Raw genomic sequence first — 12,217 nt, 5'->3', positions numbered from 1 at the left:
GTCAAGAAGGGAGAGAAAATGGTGCCATATGACCTAGTGGTAGGACATGTTTGTGGAGGAAGAGGAAATAGAACTCGAGTTTGCACTGTTGTTGTGTTTTCTTTTATAGAAGACATCTTGAAATTGACCTACAGATTATGGTAAATAAGTACAAGTTTGGTGCCTAGCTCCCAGAGACCATCTCATCCCATTTTGCTACAAAGGCCAGTTAGAAGGTGCCTCCCTAGTTTCTATTTTCACTCTGACCTGCTCCTCGGGGAATGTACATGGATCTTTGGTTGGAAGATTTCAGATCCTCCCCCTCAGTGAGTGTCTCTAAGAGCAAACCCCAACCACACCCAGCCATCATGCCTTGGCCCCAGTAGCAAACTCATGACCCTATCATTATATTCACACTGCTTCAACTAGCTAACCAGGTACAACCAAGCCAACTAAGGCATCAAAATACTTGCTCTCCCTAAGGGCCCCAGGGAGGATTTCTTGTTATATGTAATAACCAAACTCTGGGATCTCATCCCAGTTTTCAGCAAAATTTTGCTTTGGCTCAGCATTTCTGAAAATGAAATCAGTCATCTCTGAAAGGTAGAGTGTCTGCTAGGGCCATCTCTGGGCATGGTGCCCACCCAACTCATAGTTTCCAGATAGTACTATGGCGCTCATCTGGCCTTCAGAAGTTCACAGCCCTGATTCTCTGAGGAAGAGGCAGGTATGAAAAACACTTGGGGGAAATGTGTGGGTGGGTAACAAATAATTATAAGCCAGCTGGTAGACATTTGGTGAACTATTGTTCTAGGTGGGTTGAATCCTTAGAGGCTAAGTGACCACCTCCAATCTTTTCTGGAAGTAGTTGGGAGGAGATAAAACACATAAAATGAGCATCATGGATAGAGTTTAAGAAAAACACACAAGAGCAGCTAGAAACACTGAGAGCTCAGTAACACTTGTCACAGACAGTGGGAGAAACAAGAATAGCATAATGATTAAGAGAAAGGCAGGGAAAGGGGGCTTCGTAGGTTTAGATCCTGCCTTGCTATCCATAGTTCAGTAAGTTAATTAACTTCCTTGGGCCTCTGTTTCCCAATCTGTAAAATGGGTATAGTAACAGGATAGCTACCTTATGGAATTATTATAAGATTAAATGTGCTATTATATAGGAAATGATTCCGACACAGCTAAGTATATGCTAAGTGCTCTATATTATTGTTTCTGAGTTCCAAATGTTTCTAGAATGTTCAACTGATTTTGGTTGCTATGCCAGTTTAGCGAGCAGCCATTATGAACAGAGCAATTCAAAGGCGGATGAGAGGAGAGCTGATGTGAGTAAAACTTCCAAATTCAGGTCAGCGATTACCATCCGTAAAAATCTTATTCTTCTACACACCCACATTTTGGGGGCAGGGGAGAGTGGGGAGTGTTTCCACATGGAAATTAAAGATTGAAATTGCTTATTTCGGGAAAAGCAAAATTAAACAACATGGAGATACAACTGGGGCCGTCCCCACCTACTTCCTAGGCAGCTTCATAGGAAGCTGGCATTGGGCCTTTGAGCAGTGCGGGGTCATCTGGGTCTGGTTCTGTCACACACCTACTCTTTTCTATTCCACCATGTAACAAAGAACCAAGTCACCATTCTTTGGTTACCCATCACTTTGATGAGTGCAACTCTTCATTTCCTAGTAACCGTTTCCTTCCTCATTACTAAGCCCTACCACCCGAAGGCCTCTGAGCTCTTCCACTCTGACTCAGAACAAGAAGCCCGCATGGCAAGCCCGGCGCCATGAATCAGAGCTTTTCCAGTGTTTGTTGATAGGAAGGGAAGAATGCAGATATGGCAACAGTGATCACAATATCGCCGGCTTTGGAAACCTCTCAAACCAATTTCTAGTCACTCGTCATCTAAAGATTGTTCCTGAGGGGTAAAGCACCTTGATGTGAAGGCGGAAACGATGATGCAGAGACTACAAAGGGCTCCCTCTCTACCCCACCTTATCCTATGCCCCACTCACCCCCCTGGCCCATGTGCGCTTCATCCCTCTGGACAGGAGGAAAGGATTTAACACCAAATTCGCCTGCAGGTGTTGGTGGTCCTAAGTGTGACTCCTTTAGGTAGGATTTACAATTTTTTTTTGGCTGCACTGCACGGCTTGTGGGATCTTAGTTCCCCGACCACAGATTGAACCCAGCCCTCAGCAGTGGAAGCACAGAGTCCTAACCACTAGACCACCAGGGAATTCACAGTATTTACCATTTGAAGGGAATCCCAGGTAGCCTAAGAAATCTCTAGCGGTGGACACCCAAGCCTTTGTGACCTCTAGTCCCCAAACCCCAGAATGACATAAGCTAGTTTGGATGATATCTTTCTCAATTATCCTAACTAAACCATTTCCCCCACACTGGTCATTCTCTAACCAATGACCCTTCTCATTTTCTTCCTAAGTCTCATTACTATCTAAAATCATCTTAATAATTTCTGTGTTTATTTGATTACTGTCTGTCTATCCTCTCAAGTATGGGACATACATGAGGACAGGAACTTTGGCTGGTTTGTTTATTCCTGTATCCTTTAGAGCCCAAAATAGTGTCTGTCACATAATACGTGCTCAATAAATATTTGGAAAGTGGGTGAAAGACTAATGAACTGAAATGATTTTTAAATAAGTTCTCCTGAAAATAAATTGTCCACCTCCCCATAGCCTGTGATAATTCAGACCCCATACATTTTTTATGGGGCAAACAAGACTCCCCTCTGTCCCACCGGTACATTAATTTGCATAGGGCCACGGCCGTGAAAAGGAGTACCTGGTATATTGTCACCATCGTCACTCAAGGGACTTTGGGCAAGAGGTAAGCTGCAGTACAGGCTGCCAAAGGCCAGAATGCTCTCCTGGATGTGTACACACCAGCTTGGGGCCGGAAGGGAACACTTCACTTCTAACGTAATTGAAAGGCTGAAGAGGAGTTTGAAAGATGAAGATAACAGGTCTCCGCACGACAACCCCACAGAGCTGAAAGTTCAAAGGTTTCCACTTTGTTAGATGTACATCTTCTAATGATCCCCCGCTCTCTATGGCCTTTGCCTACAATAACCCTCACAATAGCACTAAGGTGTGTAGGTGGCGAGTATTATTAGGCCCATGTGCAGGTGGAGAAAGTGAGGCACGGCCAAGGCGGGGTGAGGCGAATCAACAAGCTGGCTTCTTCTGTACTCCTTTCAAGTCACCACTCATTGAGTACCTGCCTTGTACAAGGCATGATTCTCCAGCCATGTTAACCAATAGCCCAGGTTATTGCTCCCTTTCAGATGGTCCCAGGCTTGCTTGGCTCAGGACTGGAAGAGGCTTTTCTGACAGCCTAGGAGCTGAGCACACAGCCAGAAACGAACAGAGCTGGGAAGCCCAGAGCCCCTGAGATGACACCCAGTGCTTAAGAGTGGTGGGTTTCCTGTGTAGAATGAAAGGAACCTTCTGATTGGTTCATGATCGCAAGGCTCACTCTGGAGCCAGACACTGTGCTTACCCTGCATTATCTCATTAGGTCCTCACAACCCTGGAGATACAAAGTATCTTTATCCGCCTTTTAGAGATAAGGAAACTGAAGTTTACAGACTTGCCCAAGATCACTGAGCTAGTAAGTGGCAGAGCCACTTGAACATGGATCCCCAGGTCTCCTTGATTCTGGAGCCAATGTTAAGGCATCTGTGTTTCCAGCTGAAGACATGCCCACCAGTTCACTCCAGCATTTGGGCAGAGCACTGGGAAGCTGTCATCCTACACAGACCAGAAAGCTCATTCAGCTGGAGCTCCACACCATCCCTGTGGGCTTCAATGGCCGCATCAACAGCACAAGCGCTCAAAGGAGGAGTGACTACATGAATACTGTTGGTCTTGAATTTAATCTTCGAGAAAATGGAACCACATGTTTAGGGTCGTCTGTTGGAAAGTAACATTTTAGGAAGATTTCTAGCCAACAAGAGGTATAATTTGTAAGTTCCCACACATAAAGGGCTGGCCTCCAGCTATGTGATAAATGAGGCTCTCTAGGAAAGTTTTCCCCCATGGTTCTGGAAAATTGGGATTGCTTGCCTCCGCTGTCCTTCCTTCATATGCAGTGACTAAGCAGGAGGAAGTTGCAGTGATCATGGGCAAGGGCTCGGAAGTCAGACTGCCTGGATTCTACTCTTGGCTCTGATTCTTCTTAGCACTATAATCTTAGGCAAGTTGCTTCATCTTTGGGTACCTCCATTTCCTCCTCTGTCTTGTGGATTAAATGGCTTGTTATTTGTAAGGCACTAAAACAGAACCTGGCATGTAGTCAACACTCCATAAGTGATCATGCTGCTTCAAGTAAGAAATGATCCTGTGATGAAAAACTGGCCCGTGGGCAGACCACCACATAAACAAAGCAGAAGCAGCAAGTTGAAGGTTAAGCCTACAAGTTAAAAGTTCTGTGTACCAAGTATTTCTATTTCCTCTTTCCACTGTTTGTTGTTGAACTCCAGAGTATTAGTTAGATCGTGCCCCCACCAGAAGTCACACACTGTGACCACCAAAACTCAGAATTGCCCACCTCTGTCTTCTAGCAACTCTAGGTGACTCAGCACTCACTTTCTAATTCCCCCATAGAACTCTAAACCCAAGGCTAGCCTGAACCACAACAGTGGGTGACATTGGCAGTATATATTGACTGGCCCCTCTCACTCCTTCCTTCAGCATCTCCCTCCTCCAATTCTCCCAGATACTCAGTGCCCTTGTAATGACCCTGCCTGGGCAGGGCTCCTTGCAAGAAGACACTCATCAGGCTATTGGTCTAGGATTCCAGACCTTCCCCAAATGGCATTCTGGTTGAGCAAAACCTACATCCCCAGTAGCTAGTTGGATTTAAATAGCCTAAACCCACATTCACAAAACAAATAGGCTCCACCTAAATTGCTTCCTAGGGTCTTCCCTGGTGGTCCAGCAGGTGAGACTCTGCACTCCCAATGCAGGGGGGCCCAGATTTGACCCCTGGTTGGGGAACTAGATCCCAAACACATGCCACAGCTAAAGAGTCTGCATGCCGCAACTAAGAGTCTGCATGCCACAGTTAAGAAGCCTGCATGCTGCAACTAGGATCTTGCATGCTGCAACTAAGACTTGGCATAGCCAAAACAAGTAAATAAATAAGTAAATAATTAAAAAAATAAAATATAAAATAGCTTCCTAATCTTTGTTAGTGAACTGAAGGACTGATCCAAGAAAATTTTGTCATCACCAGATTATTTTTCTCCATCCCCCCTCATGATGGACTCCCTCCTCTTGCCAGGCCACCCTTGACAGCTACAACCTCTATATTTTTCAAGGTCAGTCATAGCAAACCACATCTTAGGGGCATCTGAATAGGAGGTCTATAACACCTCTATATATGTTCTCAGTGGTGAAATGTTTGATGCCATTATGTCTTTTTTTTTAATTTCTGAGATAATCTGTTACTGTTTTTTCCCTTAAAGTTAAGAGATTTGGGAAACTTTATATTGGAAAGCTCCAAAAGATTGAAAAGTATGGCATGATTATCTTTTTTCTTGATTCAGAAGAGCACATATTTTCAGTAAAATATAATATCAATTCATGCATGTGAAGAGTTTTCATGAAACATTCACCTATTCTTCTGAAATGCTGGATTTTGTGCAGATAGAACTATATGGTGCATGATTTTAGTATCGAATTGATGGAATTTCCTCCCTGAGACCTGAGTTCTCTTACTTAAGAAACACTTTACCCTTCACGCGGCAGTGCTGTACTTGGGTTTGTTTGCACTCTTCCGCTCCTCTGCACTGCTGCCATCCCACCTCCATCATCAGTTGCTCATCTCTGTTTATTGTAGAAATAAACAAAGACAACATGCTATGGGGTGAATTATGTCCCTCAAAATTCCCCCAGTACTTATGACTGTATTTGAATATAGGATCTTTTTTTTTTTTTGGATATGGGATCTTTAAAGAAGTAGTTAAGTTAAAAAAAAAGGTCATGTGCATATATACACTACCAAATGTAAAATAGCTAGCTAGTGGGAAGCTGCTGCATAACACAGGGAGATCAACTCAATGATGGGTGATGACTTAGAGGGGTGAGATAAGGAAGGTGGGAAGGAGTTGCGGGAGGGAGAGGATATGGGGATATATGTATAAATACAGCTGATTCACTTTGCTGTACAGCAAAAACTGACACAGCAGTGTAAAGCAACTGCATTCCAATAAAGAGCTTAAAAAAAAAACTGAAGGCGGATCAATAAGCTTACGTGATATGGGATGACAGCTTCAATCAAAACCATCCTCATTTTCTCAAAAAAAAAAAAAGGCTATGTGGGTGGGGCCTGATCCAATATGACTGGTATCCCTACAAGAAGAGATTAGGGGACGCAGAGGCACACAGAGGGAAGACTATGTGGAGACACAAGAGAAGATGGTCATCTACAAGCCAGAAGGATAAGCCTCAGAAGAAACCAACCCTGCAGACACCTTGCTTTTGTACTTCCAGCCTCCAGAACTGTTAGATAATAAATTTCTGTTGTTTACACATCCAGTCTGTGGTACTTTGTTACAGCAGTCTAGCAAACTACTATACTACATATACAGTCAATTAATACTATTCTTTTTGTATAGGTAAGGCCATCAAATATCCAAGTTTTTAATGACCTGTATATGCCAAGGCCCCAGGCATCCTGGGGCAAGTTCTCAAGAGGACAGATATATTGCAGGGCTCAGGGTCCCTGATGAGAAATAGCTGTCTGGTTCAACCAGTGGTGACTACAGGGCTCAGCATTTCATCCTCACAGCCTGGCACGCTGGCCCCAGGAAAGTCTATGTTGCGGTTCACTCAGTTTATGGGGAACAGTGACGCTCGGGGGGACACATGCATTTGGGGGCTGCCCCTCCCTTCCCAGCACAGCAACACCTAATCTGAGGCACGTAGTGAAAAGAGGTATCAGCCCCAACTGGAAACAATAAGTCCGATTGCCTTGGCCATTGGCATAGACTCAGGTGAAGAGCTCAGAATAAAGGAAAAGAACTCACTCTAGGACCGTAGCAGAGAGGTAAAGGCCCTGGACTGAGAAATCTGGCTTCTTAATCTTGTTCTCAAGGACCTTGAGCAAATTACCCAACCTCTTGGGGCCTCTTTTTCCTTTTCTGAAAAAATGAATGGTTTGTACCCGCTTCCTGCTAAGGCAGGGTTTCTCCAGGTGGGATCAGCATGAGCCAGCTGCAGCCCAATCATCTGGGATACTTGTTCCCAATAGCATCCTGGGGTCTAACCCAGACCCACTGAATCAGAATCTCCTGTGTTGGAATCTGCATTTTAACAAGCCCCATTACTCCAAGGTCTCTTTCAACCTAACATCTCATGGGTCTATGACCTGTTATCTACTCCGCCCCATCCCCATCATCTGTTTAGAAACAAGATCACTTTCTCCCCTGGGCCCTTCACTGCTCTTAGCTTTGGTTTGATCCTTCGTGCAGCTGGTATAGTGTTTTCTGGCTTGAAAAGCCATATTTCTACTTCCAGCAAAGGATGGCCCAGAGCAAGGAGAAAAGCAAAAATAAAACTTTGGTGGGAAATAATTTTGAAACTTCTAACTTAACATAAACTTTTGATATTCTCTGGCTTTTAATTTTCCAGAACTTGTTTGTCCTTCATGAACACAAATAATCAGTAGGTAGCCTCACTAAAAATTTCCTTGAACTGGTTCCTTTGACTGAAAAAAACAACGGAGAGAAGGGTAGGTCCTCTAATCATTTGAGTTCTACGTCGCATAATTGTTTTGCATATCAGTATTTTGGCCTTTCCTGCTAAAGGTCTTTCCTTGGGTTTGCAAACAGGAGTTTGAGAAGAGTCTTGATACTGACTGAGCTTTCTTGGTAATGTCACAAAATTTCCAACCACAAAGTCAATCTTCATTTGAGTCAGAGCAATTAGAGGAAGACAATGGCTGTGGACAAAACGACTGAAATATTTTATCGAGGAAGCCAAATAGGTAATTCAAATGGGAAAACGTCTTTTTTACAATGATGGGGTACAATCTGCTACCTTTTAGCAGCAAAATGCCCAGAAGATGTTCTTAAAGAAGAGGAGAAAATATGAGTACTCAAGACTCCCTCTACACAGGTCTCAGGGAATGCCATTAAAGGCTGCTTTCCTGGGTCCTTCGGTAACATCTGTTTTTCACAATGTTTCTATAATTCAAAGCTGAAACCTTGATTTCCAGTTGACCTAGCACTGCCCACATTCCAGTGCCTGGGCTGGTGCCTCAGGGAAAGATATTTATTTCAACCAGTACAGGATTCTATTGATCAGGGTCCCAAGACCACAAATACACATGATCTTGGGCTCAGTATAAAAACATACTGTAGAGTTAGCTAGAAGAGTGCAGGAAAGTCATTTTTAGCAAAGCTGAGCTTCAACTAAAGGAATGGTACCCTGTTTCGAAGTCAGAATAGCTAAAGCCACCAAATGTTCAAATGGCTCTTTTCACTTGAGAATGCATTGCTGCTGGGAGCTTGTTATTTCCTGAATCTGGGCAGTCAGCGATGAAGATTTCTTTGTATGAAGGTCACACTTTTTTTCATTAAATTCAGGATACTTTAGAGGGTCCACACTTTTTATAAGAGGCTCACAATGCAAATGACTTGGATTGATAGTGCTTGTGGAAATCAACAAACACAAATTATAGTCTGCAAAGCTGTCTAAATGTGTACTGGTCTCTAAGTAAAAGATAGGGTTGGAACTTTTCAGCAACATGACAAAATGCAGTAACCCTTAACAGAACTATAGAGTCTGGGTGACACCTCCATCAGCCACTTCTGAGCCACTTAGAGTCCGAAAGTTTCTGCTTCTCACCTTAAGATTTAATGTGATACCCTTCAAGATGCTAGAATCTTCTCACTTGGTTACCACAGAGGCGGTAGGGTATAAACCCATCAGGTCACCTTCTCCATCAAACCCAACAACCAGATTAAAAGGCGTGGGAGAGGCCTCCACATATACAACCCCCACATCAAGGCCATCGAAACAGCTCTTTAGCTGCGAGTAAGTCATATAGGTGCCAATACAGAATCGAACTTTGAGGGTGGTAGATTTGGGTCACTGAAAATGACTCATCGTATGGCACTCATATATACGCCATTGCTCACGGAGGGCTACCTGTGTAGACAATCCTGAACCTGACACTACTTGGGCCTTGGAGCTCCAACTTAAGCATCTTTGAAGAAATAACTATCTCTACCAGAAAGAATAGAAAAGCTTTGAGAGCAGCAGCCATGTCTTAAGCCTCTTAACGCTGCACCTACTGCAGGGAAATAGGAGAAAAACCACAGTCTCACAGTGGTGTGATGTTATTAAAAGAAGCATTCTATTATGTTGCCTTTTAAATCGGTGGTTATTAAAATGTGGGGTAACATAGAATAAGGCTTATTAGGAAAGGGTAAGTGAAGATAAATACGTGAGATGATGGAGGTGTTAACTAGCTGGGGGAATCCTTTACAAGGCATACGTATATCAAATCATCACAATGTACGCTTTAAATATCTTACAACTTTGTCAGTGATACCTCAATAAAGCTGAAAAAGGTAAATTTTAAAAAGCAGGATACAAACATGTGGGTTCTATAATTGCAACAATGAACATTTTTATGTGAAGAAAAGACGAAGGAACTATGACAACAATGGCTATGCTGGAAAGGTAGGTTTGTGAGTCCTTTTATACCTTTTCTCTTTTTGGGGGGCGACATCATTAAAGAATACTTCTTCAGCATTTTATTTAAGAGAAGGGTTTCTGTCCAGTTATTGTAAAGCTAACTCCCCGGGTTGACAGCATGAGATGATTTTTTCCCTTGCCTAACTCAATCTTCCAGAAATGGAGAATCTCAATGGGGCAAGCAATGCTTCATCCTAAAAACGTTGCCTAGGAGTAGGGCTCAGCTGGGCTCTTGGCTGGTGACGAGTAGGCTCAGAAACTCTGAGTCACCCCAGAATGAGAGCCGTCAGCCTCACTCCCATCAGTTTCTCTAAATTGAGGTCGCGGTACAGCCCTTGCTTCTGTGTGCCTGCCAGTGGGGTCTCAGCTGAGCCAAAGGAGGAGGATAGGGAACAGCCGGAGACCCTTGATTTCAGCTCCAAGGGGATGGGCCTGAAGTAGGGAAAAGGGAAACGGGGCCTGCTGGGTGTGAGCTGGTACCTCCACTTCTTGGGAAGGAATATAACCTTTGTGGCTAAGATTTGCTGCTTAGAGCTTTCCCCGGTCCCCTTAGGTCATCCAGTGAATCACTAGGGTCACCAAAATATTTTGTGGGGGCTGCTTACTACATCGACAAAAAAAAATCTCGAAAATACATTTGAACACATCCAGCAATTGTTTATTGCAAAACGAGGGGTGGAGGAATGGAGTACCCAAGAACCTTAATACCTAGTGCTTGTTGAGGAGACAGCAAACAGTTAAGTGCCAGTGACCGATGCTACAGAATTAAGTCCTGCATGAATGGAAGAGAACTCCAAGGCTACCATAACAACCTGCAAATGTCTCTGCCACCCTCTGGGCCCTGGAGCTGATTTCATTTGACTATCAGGCTTTGGTATTTGATAGTTATGGACTTTGCCTCTGAGAGCCAGGGCTCTCCACTTATGATTTACAAAATCTGTTCCTCATAGGGACAAATTGGGAAACGACTTAGAAAGATGCTCACCCCCCCCCCACCACAGTGTTCAGGGGGTTTAAAAAAAGGGTCATAAACTTATATAATCAGCTGGAATCCAGTGATGCATTATGTGTGCATATTTATTTCTTTATTGAGAGAGAGAGAGCATGCAAGCTGGTGAGCCTAGAAGGAAATACTCCAAAATGTTATCAGTGGTTATCTTTGGGTTGCGGGTGCTTTTTGTTTCCTCCTTTATATTTTTCTGCATTTTAAAGTTTCCCACAACGAGCACTTATCACTTCACTCATCAGAAAACCATAGCTCCATCAGGCATTGGTGGGTGAAGCTTTCTAAAATGTAGAGGTCTCTGTGAAAAATAATAAAATGGGTTTAAGAACATTTTAAAGAAATCTCTGGCTAACCAAAAATGAATTCTTAATAGCAATTAAGCCTCTTCCTCTTTGAGGTAAACTTTTTCCCACTGAGATCCAGGGGGGCAGCCGCACCCTCCCACAAACCTGCTCTAGTATCTGAGCATCTTGACAGGTGGCCCAGGGCTTGAGCAAACAGGAGCTGAGGGCCTACTCTGTGCCAAGCAGTGCACGGGGAAGGCTGGGGCTGCAGAGTCTCTGCTCTCCATTGCCAGTGAACTCAACACCCACTACTGAGAGGAGGAATTTGCATTTTATCTGACTACATCCCTTTCAGCATCCTCTACTGCAGTGAGAGCCATCACAGCATAGAGGTTAAAAGCACAAACCCAAGAATCAGACAGATTTGGATTTTCATCTGCTTTCGGCTGCTTACTAGCTTGGCCAAGTAACTGGACCCTTCCTGGCTTGGATTCTATTTCACAAGTGGCTGCTGGGAGCTTCTAGTGAGATAAAGCACCTCAATTCCTTAGCATGGACTGGGCACGTAGTAAGTACCCAGCCCATGTTTGTCCCATCTTATTTCCTTCCCACTCTCACCCCAAGTTCTGAAGTATTGCAGTATCTTGCCAAGGGTCAAAGAGGAAAGAATCTCAAAAACATAGCAAAACAAGGCACTGGTTGGAGAAAGAGGATGGCAACGTGGGATGAGGAGAAAATATTTGATACCATTTCCTAGCCATCCACAAGAAGCACAGATTTTCTCTGTATAAGGAATGGCCAAGTTGTAGACAATATAAGAGGGTGAGTGAAAAATTATCCGCACTCCAGTTATATTAAAACTTTTGTTGGCCACACAGCCAGGGTGCGGATAATTTTTCACTCACCTTTGTAGTTGCCATAGGAGTTTAGAGAAAAAGAGAGCCCTACGGGGCTTCCTGGAGGAGGCACAGCTGGGATTGACTCTTGAAGGGAGGGGTATGAAGGGGGTGTGCAAGGAGAGGGGGATATGGCAGGTGAGGTGAATGAAAGTGAAGGCACGATGGGGGCGAGAAGGATACTGGGCCGCAGGTCTAAATAAACCCCTTGCTTATAGCAGCAGTTGGTGGATAGAATATAGGAACAGCAGAGCCCCTCAGGGAACATTTTACAGTCCAAACTTCTCATTTTACAGCTAGAAAAAC

Source organism: Hippopotamus amphibius, chromosome X (genome assembly GCF_030028045.1).
Source record: "Hippopotamus amphibius kiboko isolate mHipAmp2 chromosome X, mHipAmp2.hap2, whole genome shotgun sequence".
Classification (NCBI taxonomy): domain Eukaryota; kingdom Metazoa; phylum Chordata; class Mammalia; order Artiodactyla; family Hippopotamidae; genus Hippopotamus; species Hippopotamus amphibius.
Note: the sequence above shows the minus strand (reverse complement) of the source record.